This window comes from Oncorhynchus mykiss, unplaced genomic scaffold (genome assembly GCF_013265735.2).
Source record: "Oncorhynchus mykiss isolate Arlee unplaced genomic scaffold, USDA_OmykA_1.1 un_scaffold_212, whole genome shotgun sequence".
Taxonomy (NCBI): Eukaryota; Metazoa; Chordata; class Actinopteri; order Salmoniformes; family Salmonidae; genus Oncorhynchus; species Oncorhynchus mykiss.
In genome coordinates this window covers 558,496-583,004 of record NW_023493683.1, presented here as the reverse complement: position 1 = coordinate 583,004, position 24,509 = coordinate 558,496, and the positions used below count along the sequence as shown (strand labels likewise).

Sequence of the window (24,509 nt, the reverse complement as noted above, 5' to 3'; positions counted from 1 at the left end):
CTTCCTCTCTGCAGGAACCAGTTGGTTTACTTTATATCACCCTATGACGCATGTGACTGTATGTTTGTTTATTCCATTGTTGTTTTGTCTCATTGGGGTGACAATACCTGAGGTGGGAGGGGTGACAATACCTGAGGTGGGAGGGGTGACAATACCTGAGGTGGGAGGAGTGACAATACCTGAGGTGGTAGGAGTGACAATACCTGAGGTGGGAGGAGTGACAATACCTGAGGTGGGAGGGGTGACAATACCTGAGGTGGGAGGGGTGACAATACCTGAGGTGGGAGGAGTGACAATACCTGAGGTGGTAGGGGTGACAATACCTGAGGTGGGAGGGGTGACAATACCTGAGGTGGGAGGAGTGACAATACCTGAGGTGGGAGGGGTGACAATACCTGAGGTGGGAGGGGTGACAATACCTGAGGTGGGAGGAGTGACAATACCTGAGGTGGGAGGGGTGACAATACCTGAGGTGGGAGGAGTGACAATACCTGAGGTGGGAGGGGTGACAATACCTGAGGTGGGAGGAGTGACAATACCTGAGGTGGGAGGGGTGACAATACCTGAGGTGGGAGGGGTGACAATACCTGAGGTGGGAGGAGTGACAATACCTGAGGTGGGAGGAGTGACAATACCTGAGGTGGGAGGGGTGACAATACCTGAGGTGGGAGGGGTGACAATACCTGAGGTGGGAGGGGTGACAATACCTGAGGTGGTAGGGGTGACAATACCTGAGGTGGGAGGGGTGACAATACCTGAGGTGGGAGGAGTGACAATACCTGAGGTGGGAGGAGTGACAATACCTGAGGTGTGTCCTTAAATATATACATTTCTTAACAAGCTGCTCACTTTACCCGGAAGTCAGAACTACCAATGTGTCGGAGGAAACAGGCCATGGCTAGAAGGGATACAGCTTTTGTCAAATTATACGTCAAAAGTTGAAATTTGTTGCATTTTAGCTAACCCTAACACTTTTTATAACCTTAACCTAATTCTCCTAACCTACCATGTTAATTCTCCTAACCTACTATGTTAATTCTCCTAACCTGATATGTTAATTCTCCTAACCTGATATGTTAATTCTCCTAACCTGATATGTTAATTCTCCTAACCTGATATGTTAATTCTCCTAACCTACACCGCCCTTTGGAGCTCCCGGCCGGCTGCAACACAGCCTTGGATCATACCCCAAATTATTTTACCCAAAATTCTAAAAACCTATTTTTGCTTTGTCATTATGGGGTATTGTGATGTCATTAAGGGGTATTGTGATGTCATTATGAGGTATTGTGTGTAGATTGATGAGGGGGGGAGGAAACAATGTAATCCAGTTTAGAATATGGCTGTAACGTAACAAAATGTGGGAAAAGTCAAGGGGTCTGAATACTTTCCGAAGCCCCTGTATGACTCCATATCAACGGTAGACCTAGGCTGAATTCTTGCTCATTGAGAATGTGCCTCACACATGCAATGCAATTTTACAGGAGCCTAGTATTTTATACTTGAGGTGTGATGTGTCAATGTGACAGATGTGATCATAGTCTCTCTTTGCGTTGTGTAATAATGAAAAGTAGCTGCCAGTTGATCTGTATTTTATTCTCCACAGACAGGAAGCACATCAGATGACCAGGCTCGTTGTCGTTGATGGCTGCAGATTCGTTGGCATGTCAATATCAGACTGGGAAGTCATTTACCTCCGCTATCTTCCCCCGTCTGACAGCATGACCAATGGCATAACACCTTATTGACATGTGACTTGAACCAACCAATAGCAATACCTAAAAATTAACAATACATATTTCTGGAGTGTCAAGTGGAAACACAACTAAACTTGTTACATAAAGACATATAGGCCTGTACTCATTGAAGCAAATTTCAACAATGTTGACTGTCAATATGTTTTTGTTTACTGGTGTTATGGCCTATTATATTTAATAAACTGTAGTACTACAGAACGTGAGACAACGGCATACAGTATTAAGCCATGAACTGAGTTGATTGGCCAGTGAACTGAGTTGATTGGCCAGTGAACTGAGTTGATTGGCCAAGTCCTCCTCACACCTCCAATTAATGTATTCATCCCCTTAGCACCACCGCCACCTATTGGGCACATAATTATGGTTGTGAAAATAGCAGAAATTGTTATTGTTATTATTGGATTGTTTTCCCTCGAGCATAAATTGATTACTCTTTTTCTAATTTGGCACACAGAAACTGGAGTAACTTGGTTTGAAAAAATAATGGCGCCGATTGGCCTATAGGTGGCGCAGTTATAAGCAGTCTGACTTAAACCCTCATATCCGCTGCCCCGTTTGACTTAGGGTCTTTGTCCACAGACTAGGAAGACAGGCCTCAGCATCTTCAGATTAGGTGGAAAAGTGTCTTTGTCCACAGACTAGGAGACAGGCCTCAGCATCTTCAGATTAGGTGGAAAAGTGTCTTTGTCCACAGACTAGGAGACAGGCCTCAGCATCTTCAGATTAGGTGGAGAAGTGTCTTTGTCCACAGACTAGGAGACAGGCCTCAGCATCTTCAGATTAGGTGCTACAAAACAGAGGATGGAGGAGAAGGGAAGAGAGAGATCAGAAAGTATGGAGAAGAATGAGGAGTGAGATACACCTGAGATAATGATGAGATGATGGTCCTATGATACACCTGAGATAATGATGGGATGATGGTCCTATGATACACCTGAGATAATGATGGGATGATGGTCCTATGATACACCTCCTCTAACCACTAGGCTACCTGCCTCCTCTAACCACTAGGCTACCTGCCTCCTCTAACCACTAGACTACCTGCCTCCTCTAACCACTAAGCTACCTGCCTCCTCTAACCACTAGACTACCTGCCTCCTCTAACCACTAGGCTACCTGCCTCCCGATGGCCATTTTCCATTCCACCATAACTGACCATTTATTTCCCATATCTGCTGAACCAAACATGACAACACAGAGAAAAGGTGATGTCTACACCAAAGTGTTGTGTCCCAAACTGTATAAGTGGACCAAGTTTCATTATTTTACACAAAAGTGAACATCATTTTCACATATCGCCTGGTCTATTTATAATCAGTGAAATTGAGTGAAAAAAGTGCACACTTTAGGAGGAAGGAGAGATGATTGGGACATAGGTCACTGGATTGTTAGAAGAAGCAGCCCAGCCTCATACCAGTACGTTTCATTTTACACACTTCTGCAACCGCTGTTTAACCTCACGTTCCTGAATAGATAAACCAGTTCACACCGGTTTAAACCTGTTACTGTGTTGTTAGCCTGTCAATTATCTGTCATTACTGCCCTCCTCTTAGCCACATGAAGAATTATGTTACAACACACACACACACACACACACACACACACACACACACACACACACACACACACACACACACACACACACACACACACACACACACACACACACGCACGACAGCAACTTACAGTAGTGATCTATTTCTCCCGTCTGTGTTGAGCTCTGCTCTCCATCCTGCTGTCTGGTGAACTGAAGGGAGAGTCGCGGTACCAAGAATTTCCCTGAAACACTTCCTCTCTGCAGGAACCAGTTGGTTTACTTTATATCACCCTATGACGCATGTGACTGTATGTTTGTTTATTCCATTGTTGTTTTGTCTCATTGGGGTGACAATACCTGAGGTGGGAGGGGTGACAATACCTGAGGTGGGCGGGGTGACAATATGAGGTGGGAGGGGTAACAATACCTGAGGTGGGAGGGGTGACAATATGAGGTGGGAGGGGTGACAATACCTGAGGTGGGAGGGGTGACAATACCTGAGGTGGTAGGGGTGACAATACCTGAGGTGGGAGGAGTGACAATACCTGAGGTGGGAGGGGTGACAATACCTGAGGTGGTAGGGGTGACAATACCTGAGGTGGGAGGAGTGACAATACCTGAGGTGGGAGGGGTGCCAATACCTGAGGTGGGAGGGGTGACAATATGAGGTGGGAGGGGTGACAATACCTGAGGTGGGAGGGGTGACAATACCTGAGGTGGGAGGAGTGACAATACCTGAGGTGGGAGGGGTGACAATACCTGAGGTGGGAGGGGTGACAATACCTGAGGTGGGAGGGGTGACAATACCTGAGGTGGGAGGGGTGACAATACCTGAGGTGGGAGGGGTGACAATACCTGAGGTGGGAGGGGTGACAATACCTGAGGTGGGAGGGGTGACAATACCTGAGGTGGGAGGGGTGACAATATGAGGTGGGAGGAGTGACAATACCTGAGGTGGGAGGGGTGGCAATACCTGAGGTGGGAGGGGTGACAATACCTGAGGTGGGAGGGGTGACAATACCTGAGGTGGGAGGGGTGACAATACCTGAGGTGGGAGGGGTGACAATATGAGGTGGGAGGGGTGACAATATGAGGTGGGAGGGGTGACAATATGAGGTGGGAGGGGTGACAATACCTGAGGTGGGAGGGGTGACAATACCTGAGGTGGGAGGGGTGACAATACCTGAGGTGGGAGGGGTGACAATACCTGAGGTGGGAGGGGTGACAATACCTGAGGTGGGAGGGGTGACAATACCTGAGGTGGGAGGAGTGACAATACCTGAGGTGGGAGGGGTGACAATATGAGGTGGGAGGAGTGACAATACCTGAGGTGGGAGGGGTGACAATACCTGAGGTGGGAGGGGTGACAATATGAGGTGGGAGGGGTGACAATACCTGAGGTGGGAGGGGTGACAATACCTGAGGTGGGAGGGGTGACAATACCTGAGGTGGGAGGGGTGACAATACCTGAGGTGGGAGGGGTGACAATACCTGAGGTGGGAGGAGTGACAATACCTGAGGTGGGAGGAGTGACAATACCTGAGGTGGGAGGGGTGACAATACCTGAGGTGGGAGGGGTGACAATACCTGAGGTGGGAGGAGTGACAATACCTGAGGTGGGAGGGGTGACAATACCTGAGGTGGGAGGGGTGACAATACCTGAGGTGGGAGGGGTGACAATACCTGAGGTGGTAGGGGTGACAATACCTGAGGTGGGAGGGGTGACAATACCTGAGGTGGGAGGAGTGACAATACCTGAGGTGGGAGGAGTGACAATACCTGAGGTGTGTCCTTAAATATATACATTTCTTAACAAGCTGCTCACTTTACCCGGAAGTCAGAACTACCAATGTGTCGGAGGAAACAGGCCATGGCTAGAAGGGATACAGCTTTTGTCAAATTATACGTCAAAAGTTTAAATTTGTTGCATTTTAGCTAACCCTAACACTTTTTATAACCTTAACCTAATTCTCCTAACCTACCATGTTAATTCTCCTAACCTACTATGTTAATTCTCCTAACCTGATATGTTAATTCTCCTAACCTGATATGTTAATTCTCCTAACCTGATATGTTAATTCTCCTAACCTGATATGTTAATTCTCCTAACCTACACCGCCCTTTGGAGCTCCCGGCCGGCTGCAACACAGCCTTGGATCATACCCCAAATTATTTTGCCCAAAATTCTAAAAACCTATTTTTGCTTTGTCATTATGGGGTATTGTGATGTCATTAAGGGGTATTGTGATGTCATTATGAGGTATTGTGTGTAGATTGATGAGGGGGGGAGGAAACAATGTAATCCAGTTTAGAATATGGCTGTAACGTAACAAAATGTGGGAAAAGTCAAGGGGTCTGAATACTTTCCGAAGGCCCTGTATGACTCCATATCAACGGTAGACCTAGGCTGAATTCTTGCTCATTGAGAATGTGCCTCACACATGCAATGCAATTTTACAGGAGCCTAGTATTTTATACTTGAGGTGTGATGTGTCAATGTGACAGATGTGATCATAGTCTCTCTTTGCGTTGTGTAATAATGAAAAGTAGCTGCCAGTTGATCTGTATTTTATTCTCCACAGACAGGAAGCACATCAGATGACCAGGCTTGTTGTCGTTGATGGCTGCAGATTCGTCGGCATGTCAATATCAGACTGGGAAGTCATTTACCTCCGCTATCTTCCCCCGTCTGACAGCATGACCAATGGCATAACACCTTATTGACATGTGACTTGAACCAACCAATAGCAATACCTAAAAATTAACAATACATATTTCTGGAGTGTCAAGTGGAAACACAACTAAACTTGTTACATAAAGACATATAGGCCTGTACTCATTGAAGCAAATTTCAACAATGTTGACTGTCAATATGTTTTTGTTTACTGGTGTTATGGCCTATTATATTTAATAAACTGTAGTACTACAGAACGTGAGACAACGGCATACAGTATTAAGCCATGAACTGAGTTGATTGGCCAGTGAACTGAGTTGATTGGCCAGTGAACTGAGTTGATTGGCCAAGTCCTCCTCACACCTCCAATTAATGTGTTCATCCCCTTAGCACCACCGCCACCTATTGGGCACATAATTATGGTTGTGAAAATAGCAGAAATTGTTATTGTTATTATTGGATTGTTTTCCCTCGAGCATAAATTGATTACTCTTTTTCTAATTTGGCACACAGAAACTGGAGTAACTTGGTTTAAAAAAATAATGGCGCCGATTGGCCTATAGGTGGCGCAGTTATAAGCAGTCTGACTTAAACCCTCATATCCGCTGCCCCGTTTGACTTAGGGTCTTTGTCCACAGACTAGGAGACAGGCCTCAGCATCTTCAGATTAGGTGGAGAAGTGTCTTTGTCCACAGACTAGGAGACAGGCCTCAGCATCTTCAGATTAGGTGCTACAAAACAGAGGATGGAGGAGAAGGGAAGAGAGAGATCAGAAAGTATGGAGAAGAATGAGGAGTGAGATACACCTGAGATAATGATGAGATGATGGTCCTATGATACACCTGAGATAATGATGGGATGATGGTCCTATGATACACCTGAGATAATGATGGGATGATGGTCCTATGATACACCTGAGATAATGATGGGATGATGGTCATATGATACACCTGAGATAATGTGATGATGGTCCTATGATACACCTGAAATAATGATGTGATGATGGTCCTCCCAGCTGTAATGACTTAGAGACTTACCCAAGAAGACTCCCAGCTGTAATGACTCCTAGAGACTTACCCAAGAAGAGTCCCAGCTGTAATGACTGCCAAGGTGTTTCTAACATGTATTGACTCAGGGAGCTGAATACTTATGGAACGACTATTTTAGGTATTTAATTTCTATCAATCTAAAAAATATGTATTCTTTGACATTACAGAGTATTTATTATACTTATGGAACAACTAATTTAATTTAGATTAATTTCTATTAATCTAAATATGTCTACAGTTGAAGTCAGAAGTTTACATACACCTTAGACAAATACATTTAAACTCAGTTTTTCACAATTCCTGACATTTAATCCTAGTAAAAAATTCCCTGTCTTAGGTCAGTTAGGATCACCACTTTATTTTAAGAATGTAAAATGTCAGAATAATAGTAGAGAGAATGATTCATTTCTGCTTTTATTTATTTCATCACATTCCCAATTAGTTTTTGGTAGCATTGCCTTTAAATGGTTTAACTTGGGTCAAACGTTTTGGATAGCCTTCCACAAGCTTCCCACAATAAGTTGGGTGAATTTTGGCTAATTTCTCCTGACAGAGCTGGTGTAAATTAGTCAGGTTTGTAGGCCTCCTTGCTCTCACACTCTTTTTCAGTTCTGCCCACAAATTTTTTATAGGATTGAGGTCAGGGCAGTGATGGCCACTCCAATACCTTGACTTTGTTGTCCTTAAGCCATTTTGCCACAACTTTGGAAGTATGCTTGAGGTCATTGTCCATTTGGAAGATCCATTTGCGACCAAGCTTTAACTTCCTGATGCCTTGAGATGTTGCTTCAATATATCCACATAATTTTCCTCCCTCATGATGCCATCTATTTTGTGAAGTGCACCAGTCCCTCCTGCAGCAAAGCACCCCCACAACATGATGCTGCCACCCCCCGTGCTTCACGGTTGGGATGGTGTTATCAGTTTGCAAGCCTCCCCCTTTTCCCTCCAATCATAACAATGGCCAAACAGTTCAATTTTTGTTTCATCAGACCAGAGGATATTTCTCCAAAAAGTACAATCTTTGTCCCCATGTGCAGTTGCAAACCGTAGTCTGGCTTTTTTATGACAGTTTTGGAGCAGTGGCTTCTTCCTTGCTGAGCGGCCTTTCAGGTTATGTCGATATAGGACTTATTTTACTTTGGATATAGATACTTTTGTAACAGTATCCTCCAGCATCTTCACAAGTCCTTTGCTGTTGTTCTGGGATTGATTTGCACTTTTCGCACCAAAGTACGTTCATCTCTAGGAGACAGAACACGTCTCCTTCCTGAGCGGTATGACGGCTGCGTGGTCCCATGGTGTTTATACTTGGTACTATTGTTTGTACAGATGAACATGGTACCTTCAGGCGTTTGGAAATTCCTCCCAAGGATGAACCAGACTTGTGGAGTTTGACAATTTTTTTCTGAGATCTTGGCTGATTTCTTTTGATTTTCCCATGATGTCAAGCAAAGAGGCACTGAGTTTGAAGGTAGGTCTTGAAATACATCCACAGGCAAACATCCAATTGACTGAAATTATGTCAATTAGCCTATCAGAAGCTTCTAAAGCCATGACGTCATTTTGGGGGATTTTCCAAGCTGTTTAAAGCTACAGTCAACTTAGTGTATGTAAACTGAACCACTGGAATTGTGATACAGTGAATTATAAGTGAAATAGTCTGTCTGTAAACATTTGTTGGAAAAATTACTTCTGTCATGCACAAAGTAGATGTCCTAACGGACTTGGCAAAACTATAGTTTGTTCACAAGACATGTGACGTGGAGTGGTTGAAAAACAAGTTTTAAAGACTTAATTTCTATCAATCTAAAAAATATGTATTCTTTGACATTACAGAGTATTTATTATACTTATGGAACAACTAATTTAATTTAGATTCATTTCTATTAATCTAAATATGTCTACAGTTGTAGTCAGAGGTTTACATAAACCTTAGCCAAATACATTTAAACTCTGTTTTTACACCATTCCTGACATTTACTCTTAGTAGAAATTCCCTGTTTTAGGTCAGTGAGGGTCACCACTTTATATTAAGAATGTGAAATGTCAGAATAATAGTAGAGTGAGATTTTATTACAGCTTTTATTTCTTTCATCACATTCCCAGTGGGTCAGAAGTTTACATACACTCAATTAGTAGTTGGCAGCATTGCCTTTAAATGGTTTAACTTGGGTCAAACGTTTCGGTTAGCCTTCAAACAAGCTTCCCACAATAAGTTGGGTGAATTTTGGCCCATTCCTCCTGACAGAGCTGGTGTAACTGAGTCAGGTTTTTAGGCCTCCTTGCTCGCACACACTCTTTCAGTTCTGCCCACAAATTTTCTATAGGATTGAGATCAGGGCGTTGTGATGGCCACTCCAATACCTTCACTTTGTTGTCCTTTAGGACATTTTTGTCACAACCACAACCTAAGTGTTTGGTGGTAACTTCCGACTTCAACTGTATGTTCTTTGACATTACACAGTATTTTGTGGAGATTGTTTACAAAAATTACAATTCAATCCCTTTTAATACCACTTTGTAACACAATAAAATGTAATGAAGACCTTCATCACCCCACTGAACACGACTCATGAAGACCTTCATCACCCCACTGAACACGACTCATGAAGACCTACATCACCCCACTGAACAAGACTCATGAAGACCTTCATCACCCCACTGAACAAGACTCATGAAGACCTTCATCACCCCACTGAACATGACTCATGAAGGTCTTCATCACCCCACTGAACATGACTCACGAAGGTCTTCATCACCCCACTGAACATGACAGTGTCCTTCATCACAACTTGAAGAGACCCTAGCTCTGTAACCTCGTCCACAAAGACAAACTTACGTGTTGGATGAGAGTCTTTGCTGTATTCATCTGAAAGACAAACAAGAGAAAATATCATAAAACACTTTAATAGCATCTGTTAGAAAAGGACATTGACGATTGACATATTGTTCATGTATAGTATTTCTTACTTTTTGATACCACTGATTTCCATACTGTCCTCTCATCATCCCCGATTAACTCCATCTCAATATCCACCCCTGTGTTTCCCATTATCATCTTACAACAGCTTGGTGTGGTGTTTGCAGGTAACAGCTGAATCTTCTGTAGGAGGCCATATGGTGCAACGATTGAGACAACAGAGAGAGAGAGAGAGAGAGAGAGAGAGAGAGAGAGAGAGAGAGAATGATATTCCAGTAATTCATATACAATATGACAGATTCATGTCCTCAGCCTGATAAAACTGCACCTCTGGATAGATGGAAGTGGAGAGGGGATTCTTGAGTGCAAACCAAGTGTTCATCTTTAAGGGCCCATTTGGACTTGGCAGGAGAAATTCAGAATATCCTTGGGACATCTGATCTTTCTGCCGTTCCCGAACAGCCTACAAAATGAGAGATGTAGTAGTCAGTCACAACAATGTAGTCTCATAATTCACACAACATGCAGCTCACTGGGCAATCCATTTTTGTCAACACTATCGTTATTGATTTACCATTATTTTACCAGATAAGTTGACTGAGAAGAGATTCTCTTTTACAGCAACAACCTGGGGAATAGTTACAGGGGAGAGGGAGAGGGGATAAATGAGCCAATAGGAAGCTGAGGATGATTAGGTAGCCATGATGGTATGAGGGTCAGATTGGGAGTTTAGCCAGGATACCGGGTTAACACGCCTACTCTTACGATAAGTACCATGGGATCTTTAGTGACCATGGAGAGGACACCCATTTAATGTCCCATCTGAAATACAGCACCCTACACAGGGCAATGTCCCCTTCACTGCCCAGGGGCAATGTCCCCTTCACTGCTTAGGGGCAATGTCCCCTTCACTACCAGCGGCAATGTCCCCTTCACTGCCCAGGGGCAATGTCCCCTTCACTGCCCAGGGGCAATGTCCCCTTCACTGCCCAAGGGCATTGGGTTCTCCTCCGACCAGAGGGATGTGTGCCATCTACTGGCTCTTCAACTGAACGAGATAGAATAGATTTGTCACAGAGCTGCATGTTGTCTTTGTAATCTAGAGATTTTCAACAAACTATCAGCTTTCCTTCAGTAAGATTCAACATACTGTTGTCACTTCAGTGATAGTGGCTCACCTCTTTCTGACTGGAGTTTCTGAGGAGCAGGTACAGCCTTGAAATTACTGTTGACCTTTTTACTGCCATGTAGAGGACCACGTCACAGTGGACATCTTTCTTACGAGACAGTGATTTCCATATAACAGAGATAGCTGAGAACTGGACCACCTTGTGTGTACTGCATGTCTTTCAGAAGTTGACTGTAGGGTTCCCAGTTCCTGAAGTGATACTTCAGAATGACATCTCTCTCACACAGCCAGCGGAGCCCAGACACTGTGCACTCATAACTCCCTTTGGGTGTCCTGTGCCTTATGGCAACAACAAGATATGGTAGAGAGGGTCAATGGTCAAATGGAGAGGTTGGATTAGAAGACTATTCCCAAAGGTAATGGGGAAATACACTAGCAAGTGGAATGAAATGTTAAAAGTAGTTATTTTACCTGAACATTGTCACTCCCTGGACAGTGGAAGTCAAGGGTTCAATCTGAAGCCAGTGTGTGGAGTCCTGAACAAGGACAAGCATGTCAGTAATACATATGGGGCCTGTTTCCTGGACACAGATTGAGTCTAGTGCTGGACTAAAAAGCATGCTCAATGGAAGTTTCAATAGAAAGTTCTTTAAGGTCCAGGACTAGACTTAATCTGTGTCTGGGAAACTGGCCAATTAACCAAAGTAACTCATCTAATGTATTTATTCAGTGTTACATGGAATGCTGGTGATTTATCAATTAAACTGTCTAATGACAAAATATGACACCAGCTAAAATCCTGCATGACTACAAGCAGAACACAGGACTCCCTATATCCCAGTATGAATGGTTGGTCAGTACACACCTGGCTTTGAGACTGTGTTTATATTACTAAAGCAGAACACAGGACTGTCTATATCCCAGTATGAATGGTTGGTCAGTACACACCTGGTTTTGAGACTGTGTTTATATTACTAAAGCAGAACACAGGACTGTCTATATCCCAGTATGAATGGTTGGTCAGTACACACCTGGCTTTGAGACTGTGTTTATATTACTAAAGCAGAACACAGGACTGTCTATATCCCAGTATGAATGGTTGGTCAGTACACACCTGGCTTTGAGACTGTGTTTATATTACTAAAGCAGAACACAGGACTGTCTATATCCCAGTATGAATGGTTGGTCAGTACACACCTGGCTTTGAGACTGTGTTTATATTACTAAAGCAGAACACAGGACTGTCTATATCCCAGTATGAATGGTTGGTCAGTACACACCTGGCTTTGAGACTGTGTTTATATTACTAAAGCAGAACACAGGACTGTCTATATCCCAGTATGAATGGTTGGTCAGTATACACCTGGCTTTGAGACTGTGCCTGACTCCTGCAGGTATGTAAAAGTAAGAATTGACATTATGACTTACCTCAACATGGTCACAAGTCTTACAGCTCTGAGGAATCCCTGAAGTCAAAAGTAGTTGTTATTTAAAATGCACAATCTCATGTAATAATGAATTAATAATTATTATTAAATAGACTTGTTATAAAAATAAATTTAAGTGAGCAACAGTCTCAGAATGTACACTCATTAGCATACCATAATCTGACATTAGTGTTATATTAATTAATGTTTGTAGAAGCAGGAAACAACATCGTTCTGGTCCCTTTTACTGTCGGAGGTCAGAGTTCAGATACTTCTTGTTGCATTTAAACATACACAGTCCAAAATTATTAATTTGATTTGGATCCCCACTCGCTGACTCCATAACAACAGCTAGTCTACCTGGTTGGATCCCCTGACTCCATAACAACATCTAGTCTACCTGGTTAGATCCCCTGACTCCATAACAACAGCTAGTCTACCTGGTTGGATCCCCTGACTCCATAACAACAGCTAGTCTACCTGGATGGATCCCCTGACTCCATAACAACAGCTAGTCTACCTGGTTGCATCCCCTGACTCCATAACAACAGCTAGTCTACCTGGTTGGATCCCCTGACTCCATAACAACAGCTAGTCTACCTGGTTGGATCCCCTGACTCCATAACAACAGCTAGTCTACCTGGTTAGATCCCCTGACTCCATAACAACAGCTAGTCTACCTGGTTGGATCCCCTGACTCCATAACAACAGCTAGTCTACCTGGATGGATCCCCTGACTCCATAACAACAGCTAGTCTACCTGGTTGCATCCCCTGACTCCATAACAACAGCTAGTCTACCTGGTTGGATCCCCTGACTCCATAACAACAGCTAGTCTACCTGGTTGGATCCCCTGACTCCATAACAACAGCTAGTCTACCTGGTTGGATCCCCTGACTCCATAACAACAGCTAGTCTACCTGGTTGGGTCCCCTGACTCCATAACAACAGCTAGTCTACCTGGTTGGATCCCCTGACTCCATAACAACAGCTAGTCTACCTGGTTGGATCCCCTGACTCCATAACAACAGCTAGTCTACCTGGTTGGGTCCCCTGACTCCATAACAACAGCTAGTCTACCTGGTTGGATCCCCTGACTCCATAACAACAGCTAGTCTACCTGGTTGGATCCCCTGACTCCATAACAACAGCTAGTCTACCTGGTTGGATCCCCTGACTCCATAACAACAGCTAGTCTACCTGGTTGGGTCCCCTGACTCCATAACAACAGCTAGTCTACCTGGTTGGATCCCCTGACTCCATAACAACAGCTAGTCTACCTGGTTGGATCCCCTGACTCCATAACAACAGCTAGTCTACCTGGTTGGATCCCCTGACTCCATAACAAAAGCTAGTCTACCTGGTTGGATCCCCTGACTCCATAACAACAGCTAGTCTACCTGGTTGGATCCCCTGACTCCATAACAACAGCTAGTCTACCTGGTTGGATCCCCTGACCCCATAACAACAGCTAATCTACCTGGTTGGATCCCCTGACTCCATAACAACAGCTAGTCTACCTGGTTGGATCCCCTGACTCCATAACAACAGCTAGTCTACCTGGTTGGATCCCCTGACTCCATAACAACAGCTAGTCTACCTGGTTGGATCCCCTGACTCCATAACAACAGCTAGTCTACCTGGTTGGATCCCCTGACTCCATAACAACAGCTAGTCTACCTGGTTGGATCCCCTGACTCCATAACAACAGCTAGTCTACCTGGTTGGATCCCCTGACTCCATAACAACAGCTAGTCTACCTGGTTGGATCCCCTGACTCCATAACAACAGCTAGTCTACCTGGTTGGATCCCCTGACTCCATAACAACAGCTAGTCTACCTGGTTGGATCCCCTGACTCCATAACAACAGCTAATCTACCTGGTTGGATCCCCTGACTCCATAACAACAGCTAGTCTACCTGGTTGGATCCCCTGACTCCATAACAACAGCTAGTCTTCCTGGTTGGATCCCCTGACTCCATAACAACAGCTAGTCTACCTGGTTGGATCCCCTGACTCCATAACAACAGCTAGTCTACCTGGTTGGATCCCCTGACTCCATAACAACAGCTAGTCTACCTGGTTGGATCCCCTGACTCCATAACAACAGCTAGTCTACCTGGTTGGATCCCCTGACTCCATAACAACAGCTAGTCTACCTGGTTGGATCCCCTGACTCCATAACAACAGCTAGTCTACCTGGTTGGATCCCCTGACCCCATAACAACAGCTAGACTATCTGGTTGGATCCCCTGACTCCATAACAACAGCTAGTCTACCTGGTTGGATCCCCTGACTCCATAACAACAGCTAGTCTACCTGGTTGGATCCCCTGACTCCATAACTACAGCTAGTCTACCTGGTTGGATCCCCTGACTCCATAACAACAGCTAGTCTACCTGGTTGGATCCCCTGACTCCATAACAACAGCTAGTCTACCTGATTGGATCCCCTGTCTCCATAACAACAGCTAGTCTACCTGGTTGGATGCCCTGACTCCATAACAACAGCTAGTCTACCTGGTTGGATCCCCTGACTCCATAACAACAGCTAGTCTACCTGGTTGGGTCCCCTGACTCCATAACAACAGCTAGTCTACCTGGTTGGATCCCCTGACTCCATAACAACAGCTAGTCTACCTGGTTGGGTCCCCTGACTCCATAACAACAGCTAGTCTACCTGGTTGGATCCCCTGACTCCATAACAACAGCTAGTCTACCTGGTTGGATCCCCTGACTCCATAACAACAGCTAGTCTACCTGGTTGGATCCCCTGACTCCATAACAACAGCTAGTCTACCTGGTTGGGTCCCCTGACTCCATAACAACAGCTAGTCTACCTGGTTGGATCCCCTGACTCCATAACAACAGCTAGTCTACCTGGTTGGATCCCCTGACTCCATAACAACAGCTAGTCTACCTGGTTGGATCCCCTGACTCCATAACAACAGCTAGTCTACCTGGTTGGATCCCCTGACTCCATAACAACAGCTAGTCTACCTGGTTGGATCCCCTGACTCCATAACAACAGCTAGTCTACCTGGTTGGATCCCCTGACCCCATAACAACAGCTAATCTACCTGGTTGGATCCCCTGACTCCATAACAACAGCTAGTCTACCTGGTTGGATCCCCTGACTCCATAACAACAGCTAGTCTACCTGGTTGGATCCCCTGACTCCATAACAACAGCTAGTCTACCTGGTTGGATCCCCTGACTCCATAACAACAGCTAGTCTACCTGGTTGGATCCCCTGACTCCATAACAACAGCTAGTCTACCTGGTTGGATCCCCTGACTCCATAACAACAGCTAGTCTACCTGGTTGGATCCCCTGACTCCATAACAACAGCTAGTCTACCTGGTTGGATCCCCTGACTCCATAACAACAGCTAGTCTACCTGGTTGGATCCCCTGACTCCATAACAACAGCTAGTCTACCTGGTTGGATCCCCTGACTCCATAACAACAGCTAATCTACCTGGTTGGATCCCCTGACTCCATAACAACAGCTAGTCTACCTGGTTGGATCCCCTGACTCCATAACAACAGCTAGTCTTCCTGGTTGGATCCCCTGACTCCATAACAACAGCTAGTCTACCTGGTTGGATCCCCTGACTCCATAACAACAGCTAGTCTACCTGGTTGGATCCCCTGACTCCATAACAACAGCTAGTCTACCTGGTTGGATCCCCTGACTCCATAACAACAGCTAGTCTACCTGGTTGGATCCCCTGACTCCATAACAACAGCTAGTCTACCTGGTTGGATCCCCTGACTCCATAACAACAGCTAGTCTACCTGGTTGGATCCCCTGACCCCATAACAACAGCTAGACTATCTGGTTGGATCCCCTGACTCCATAACAACAGCTAGTCTACCTGGTTGGATCCCCTGACTCCATAACAACAGCTAGTCTACCTGGTTGGATCCCCTGACTCCATAACTACAGCTAGTCTACCTGGTTGGATCCCCTGACTCCATAACAACAGCTAGTCTACCTGGTTGGATCCCCTGACTCCATAACAACAGCTAGTCTACCAAATTGGATCCCCTGTCTCCATAACAACAGCTAGTCTACCTGGTTGGATGCCCTGACTCCATAACAACAGCTAGTCTACCTGGTTGGATCCCCTGACTCCATAACAACAGCTAGTCTACCTGGTTGGGTCCCCTGACTCCATAACAACAGCTAGTCTACCTGGTTGGATCCCCTGACTCCATAACAACAGCTAGTCTACCTGGTTGGATCCGATGACTCCATAACAACAGCTAGTCTACCTGGTTGGATCCCCTGTCTCCATAACAACAGATAGTCTACCTGGTTGGATCCCCACTAGCTGACTCCATAACAACAGCTAGTCTACCTGGTTGGATCTCCTGACTCCATAACAACAGCTAGTCTATCTGGTTGGATCCCCATAATCTGACTCCATAACAACAGCTAGTCTACCTGGTTGGATCCCCTGTCTCCATAACAACAGATAGTCTACCTGGTTGGATCCCCACTAGCTGACTCCATAACAACAGCTAGTCTACCTGGTTGCATCCCCTGACTCCATAACAACAGCTAGTCTACCTGGTTGGATCCCCTGACTCCATAACAACAGCTAGTCTACCTGGTTGGATCCCCTGACTCCATAACAACAGCTAGTCTACCTGGTTGCATCCCCTGACTCCATAACAACAGCTAATCTACCTGGTTGGATCCCCTGACTCCATAACAACAGCTAGTCTACCTGGTTGGATCCCCTGACTCCATAACAACAGCTAGTCTACCTGGTTGGATCCCCTGACTCCATAACAACAGCTAGTCTACCTGGTTGGATCCCCTGACTCCATAACAACAGCTAGTCTACCTGGTTGGATCCCCTGACTCCATAACAACAGCTAGTCTACCTGGTTGGATCCCCTGACTCCATAACAACAGCTAGTCTACCTGGTTGGATCCCCTGACTCCATAACAACAGCTAGTCTACCTGGTTGGATCCCCTGACTCCATAACAACAGCTAGTCTACCTGGTTGGATCCCCTGACCCCATAACAACAGCTAGACTATCTGGTTGGATCCCCTGACTCCATAACAACAGCTAGTCTACCTGGTTGGATCCCCTGACTCCATAACAACAGCTAGTCTACCTGGTTGGATCCCCTGACTCCATAACAACAGCTAGTCTACCTGGTTGGATCCCCTGACTCCATAACAACAGCTAGTCTACCTGGTTGGATCCCCTGACTCCATAACAACAGCTAGTCTACCTCATTGGATCCCCTGTCTCCATAACAACAGCTAGTCTACCTGGTTGGATCCCCTGACTCCATAACAACAGCTAGTCTACCTGGTTGGATCCCCTGACTCCATAACAACAGCTAGTCTACCTGGTTGGGTCCCCTGACTCCATAACAACAGCTAGTCTACCTGGTTGGATCCCCTGACTCCATAACAACAGCTAGTCTACCTGGTTGGATCCGATGACTCCATAACAACAGCTAGTCTACCTGGTTGGATCCCCACTAGCTGACTCCATAACAACAGCTAGTCTACCTGGTTGGATCTCCTGACTCCATAACAACAGCTAGTCTATCTGGTTGGATCCCCATAATCTGACTCCATAACAACAGCTAGTCTACCTGGTTGGATCCGATGACTCCATAACAACAGCTAGTCTACCTGGTTGGATCCCCACTAGCTGACTCCATAACAACAGCTAGTCTACCTGGTTGCATCCCCTGACTCCATAACAACAGCTAGTCTACCTGGTTGGATCCCCTGACCCCATAACAACAGCTAGACTATCTGGTTGGATCCCCTGACTCCATAACAACAGCTAGTCTACCTGGTTGGATCCCCTGACTCCATAACAACAGCTAGTCTACCTGGTTGGATCCCCTGACTCCATAACTACAGCTAGTCTACCTGGTTGGATCCCCTGACTCCATAACAACAGCTAGTCTACCTGGTTGGATCCCCTGACTCCATAACAACAGCTAGTCTACCTGATTGGATCCCCTGTCTCCATAACAACAGCTAGTCTACCTGGTTGGATGCCCTGACTCCATAACAACAGCTAGTCTACCTGGTTGGATCCCCTGACTCCATAACAACAGCTAGTCTACCTGGTTGGGTCCCCTGACTCCATAACAACAGCTAGTCTACCTGGTTGGATCCCCTGACTCCATAACAACAGCTAGTCTACCTGGTTGGGTCCCCTGACTCCATAACAACAGCTAGTCTACCTGGTTGGATCCCCTGACTCCATAACAACAGCTAGTCTACCTGGTTGGATCCCCTGACTCCATAACAACAGCTAGTCTACCTGGTTGGATCCCCTGACTCCATAACAACAGCTAGTCTACCTGGTTGGGTCCCCTGACTCCATAACAACAGCTAGTCTACCTGGTTGGATCCCCTGACTCCATAACAACAGCTAGTCTACCTGGTTGGATCCCCTGACTCCATAACAACAGCTAGTCTACCTGGTTGGATCCCCTGACTCCATAACAACAGCTAGTCTACCTGGTTGGATCCCCTGACTCCATAACAACAGCTAGTCTACCTGGTTGGATCCCCTGACTCCATAACAACAGCTAGTCTACCTGGTTGGATCCCCTGACCCCATAACAACAGCTAATCTACCTGGTTGGATCCCCTGACTCCATAACAACAGCTAGTCTACCTGGTTGGATCCCCTGACTCCATAACAACAGCTAGTCTACCTGGTTGGATCCCCTGACTCCATAACAACAGCTAGTCTACCTGGTTGGATCCCCTGACTCCATAACAACAGCTAGTCTACCTGGTTGGATCCCCTGACTCCATAACAACAGCTAGTCTACCTGGTTGGATCCCCTGACTCCATAACAACAGCTAGTCTACCTGGTTGGATCCCCTGACTCCATAACAACAGCTAGTCTACCTGGTTGGATCCCCTGACTCCATAACAACAGCTAGTCTACCTGGTTGGATCCCCTGACTCCATAACAACAGCTAGTCTACCTGGTTGGATCCCCTGACTCCATAACAACAGCTAATCTACCTGGTTGGATCCCCTGACTCCATAACAACAGCTAGTCTACCTGGTTGGATCCCCTGACTCCATAACAACAGCTAGTCTTCCTGGTTGGATCCCCTGACTCCATAACAACAGCTAGTCTACCTGGTTGGATCCCCTGACTCCATAACAACAGCTAGTCTACCTGGTTGGATCCCCTGACTCCATAACAACAGCTAGTCTACCTGGTTGGATCCCCTGACTCCATAACAACAGCTAGTCTACCTGGTTGGATCCCCTGACTCCATAACAACAGCTAGTCTACCTGGTTGGATCCCCTGACTCCATAACAACAGCTAGTCTACCTGGTTGGATCCCCTGACCCCATAACAACAGCTAGACTATCTGGTTGGATCCCCTGACTCCATAACAACAGCTAGTCTACCTGGTTGGATCCCCTGACTCCATAACAACAGCTAGTCTACCTGGTTGGATCCCCTGACTCCATAACTACAGCTAGTCTACCTGGTTGGATCCCCTGACTCCATAACAACAGCTAGTCTACCTGGTTGGATCCCCTGACTCCATAACAACAGCTAGTCTACCTGATTGGATCCCCTGTCTCCATAACAACAGCTAGTCTACCTGGTTGGATGCCCTGACTCCATAACAACAGCTAGTCTACCTGGTTGGATCCCCTGACTCCATAACAACAGCTAGTCTACCTGGTTGGGTCCCCTGACTCCATAACAACAGCTAGTCTACCTGGTTGGATCCCCTGACTCCATAACAACAGCTAGTCTACCTGGTTGGATCCGATGACTCCATAACAACAGCTAGTCTACCTGGTTGGATCCCCTGTCTCCATAACAACAGATAGTCTACCTGGTTGGATCCCCACTAGCTGACTCCATAACAACAGCTAGTCTACCTGGTTGGATCTCCTGACTCCATAACAACAGCTAGTCTATCTGGTTGGATCCCCATAATCTGACTCCATAACAACAGCTAGTCTACCTGGTTGGATCCCCTGTCTCCATAACAACAGATAGTCTACCTGGTTGGATCCCCACTAGCTGACTCCATAACAACAGCTAGTCTACCTGGTTGCATCCCCTGACTCCATAACAACAGCTAGTCTACCTGGTTGGATCCCCTGACTCCATAACAACAGCTAGTCTACCTGGTTGGATCCCCTGACTCCATAACAACAGCTAGTCTACCTGGTTGCATCCCCTGACTCCATAACAACAGCTAATCTACCTGGTTGGATCCCCTGACTCCATAACAACAGCTAGTCTACCTGGTTGGATCCCCTGACTCCATAACAACAGCTAGTCTTCCTGGTTGGATCCCCTGACTCCATAACAACAGCTAGTCTACCTGGTTGGATCCCCTGACTCCATAACAACAGCTAGTCTACCTGGTTGGATCCCCTGACTCCATAACAACAGCTAGTCTACCTGGTTGGATCCCCTGACTCCATAACAACAGCTAGTCTACCTGGTTGGATCCCCTGACTCCATAACAACAGCTAGTCTACCTGGTTGGATCCCCTGACTCCATAACAACAGCTAGTCTACCTGGTTGGATCCCCTGACCCCATAACAACAGCTAGACTATCTGGTTGGATCCCCTGACTCCATAACAACAGCTAGTCTACCTGGTTGGATCCCCTGACTCCATAACAACAGCTAGTCTACCTGGTTGGATCCCCTGACTCCATAACAACAGCTAGTCTACCTGGTTGGATCCCCTGACTCCATAACAACAGCTAGTCTACCTGGTTGGATCCCCTGACTCCATAACAACAGCTAGTCTACCTGATTGGATCCCCTGTCTCCATAACAACAGCTAGTCTACCTGGTTGGATCCCCTGACTCCATAACAACAGCTAGTCTACCTGGTTGGATCCCCTGACTCCATAACAACAGCTAGTCTACCTGGTTGGGTCCCCTGACTCCATAACAACAGCTAGTCTACCTGGTTGGATCCCCTGACTCCATAACAACAGCTAGTCTACCTGGTTGGATCCGATGACTCCATAACAACAGCTAGTCTACCTGGTTGGATCCCCACTAGCTGACTCCATAACAACAGCTAGTCTACCTGGTTGGATCTCCTGACTCCATAACAACAGCTAGTCTATCTGGTTGGATCCCCATAATCTGACTCCATAACAACAGCTAGTCTACCTGGTTGGATCCCCTGTCTCCATAACAACAGATAGTCTACCTGGTTGGATCCCCACTAGCTGACTCCATAACAACAGCTAGTCTACCTGGTTGCATCCCCTGACTCCATAACAACAGCTAGTCTACCTGGTTGGATCCCCTGACTCCATAACAACAGCTAGTCTACCTGGTTGGGTCCCCTGACTCCATAACAACAGCTAGTCTACCTGGTTGCATCCCCTGACTCCATAACAACAGCTAGTCTACCTGGTTGGATCCCCTGACTCCATAACAACAGCTAGTCTACATGGGCTCCACACACAACAAAAATACATTACAGACATCTACTTTACATGGAAAGACGGTAGTAGACATTATAATAATTTACCAAGAAGACATTACAGTTACTTTTTAAAATTTAACTAGGCAAGTCAGTTAAGAACAAATTCGTATTTACAATGAAGGCCTTCCCCCTAAATCTTCTCTCTCTAGAATAGTCTTAACTTCAGACTTCCTACCTCAGAGCCTTTAACATCACAACATATTCATTAGGCTAATCAATATTATTCTGCGGATATTTAACCCCTAAATCACCTCTCTCTACAATAGTCTTAACTTCTCAAACACTTTTCTATAATAAATTGTAAAAGGCTACAAACCTTTTTTTTTTTTTAATTCGACCGTTATTTCTCTACTTCCGTATAAAAATGTAGGCTACTTCCCGTTTCAACACAGTGAACGGGTTCAACACCTTCAGGTTAATTTATTATATGTTCATATTTAGGTCATATTTATGTCCTCTAACCCGGAAGACGCTGGGCCAAAATGTGCGCCGCTCTACGGGTCTCCCGATCACGGACGGTTGTGATAGAGCCCGCGATTGAACCCGGGTATGTAGTGATGCAGTGCATTAAGACCGCTGCGCCACTCGGAAGCTTAAGTTATAATTAGCTGACAGGTATTTCTTCCTAGCCATTTTAGAGGTTACAGCCTACACACCATAGTTTCTTGTTATGGTTTAGTAGTTGCCTATAAGGTGACACGCATTGCTTGGTTATGCAGGACAATGTCCTAATGTAGAATAATTGGTTAGTCTGGCAAGTACTTTTTATCGGTGTAAAATGGCACAGTGATGCCATCTGGTGGTACATGTTAATTACTGCAAGTCCAGTGTTTTTAACCAGTGTGTTTGAGATACCCGGATGTAGTAATTGCAACGACCTGAACAAGACTGGTTACTCGCGTCAATGCCTCCGTCTCGTCATTTAACATTAAAAGAAGTACGTTTGATAGAGCCAGAGCTGGGGTGTATTCATTAGTGCAAACCTCACCAACCCGTTGCAAAACGGTAGGGTGGGCGGACCGACTTTTTGAAAACCCTAATTTAGTCAACATTTACATCGTTTTATGTGCCAATTTGTTGCACGTCACTTTTACTTTGCCGATTTGACGAGACGGACTAGTTTCTTTAGCGACAGATTTACACAATTCCGATGCACGTCTTCTTTCAGGAATTGAAACAACGCAAAGTGTCGACTGTGTTGGGGATCACGCGGATAGCAAATCACGATAATGTGCAATCAATCGCCTATAACAACAACTCCCTACCTCAGAGCCTTTAACATCACAACATATTAATTAGGCTAATCAATATTATTCTTGAAAGTTGAAATCAGTATTGTAATAACTTCACAATTCTGCGGATATTTAACCCCTAAATCATCTCTCTCTAAAATAGTCTTAACTCAAAAAAACACTTTTCTATATTAAATTGTAAAAGGCTACAAACCTCAAACATGTTTCTTCGACCGTTATTTCTCTACTTCCTTATAAAATGTAGGCTACTTCCCATTTCAACACAGTTCAACACGTATATAGGTTTTAAAATTATATGCTCATATTTATGTCATATAAAGTCTTCATACACTTCATGCAGGTGTTCAGCCCATAGAATATGAATGTATCTGGTAAAAGCGAATTTATATTTTATTTCAGGATTTGATTGAGTGATGTTTTGCAGTGCTACCAGCAGAGGGCAGTGTGACAACAACCAGGTTTGGCAGAAGGAAGCCAGACGGTCATATCTGTGTTGTTGTGGTAACATGATAGGATGGGTAAACCAACGATATACAATGATTCTGCAAACCAACCCAAAACAAACTGATTACAATCTGTAGCATATGACGTAACATTGAACTAATCACACGTATTAAAGACCAACTCACATAAACACATTCCATTCCATTTATTGAGAATGTATTTGACAGAGATTCTGCACATCAATCAAAGTTTCTGTAAATGTGCCAGATTTAGCCAGCTAGCTAGCTTTCAACTGTAGTCCACGGGCATGTAGACACAAACATTTTCATAAAAGTATTATAAAATAAAATTTCCCTAGTACTAACACACCGGATTCAAATAATCTGTGGCTTGATGATAGAGTTCATTAGTTTCATTTTAGGGCAAAAACTAAAACATGGACCTCTTGGGGGTCCCGGAGGAGAGGTTTGAAAAAGGCTGATCTAGAATAACTTGATTCAAATGAGTTACCTTTTGTAGGCCTACATCAGCTCTACAACTTGAGTGTGTGCGGCACAGGTGGCTGGTGGCACTTCAATTGGGGAGGACAGAATTAATGGAATCAAACACATTAGATATATGGTTTTCATTCCTTTCACACCATTCCAGACATTTCTATCATCCTTCCTCCCGTCACACAGCCTCCTGTGGTGTCTGGGGGCCTATTTCACCTAGAATAATGTGATTCGAAAATGTTTTTTAGGGTGTGTTTACACAGGCGGCCCAATTCTGATATTTTTGTTTTCCACTAATTGGTCTTTTTGACTAA

The 24,509-nt window shown here is 45.3% G+C and overlaps 1 long non-coding RNA gene across 1 annotated transcript; it reads right to left on the bottom strand.

Annotated features, from left to right (window-relative positions):
• Positions 1 to 5,851: 5,851 nt before the first annotated feature.
• Positions 5,852 to 23,496, bottom strand: LOC118947860. The gene is made up of 8 exons (XR_005041995.1): positions 23,451 to 23,496; positions 12,498 to 12,535; positions 11,541 to 11,605; positions 11,119 to 11,408; positions 10,269 to 10,403; positions 9,991 to 10,123; positions 9,860 to 9,889; positions 5,852 to 6,699 (listed from the first exon to the last, which is right to left on the bottom strand). It is a non-coding gene; the product is annotated as an uncharacterized LOC118947860 (long non-coding RNA).
• Between the last annotated feature and the right edge of the window lie 1,013 nt (positions 23,497 to 24,509).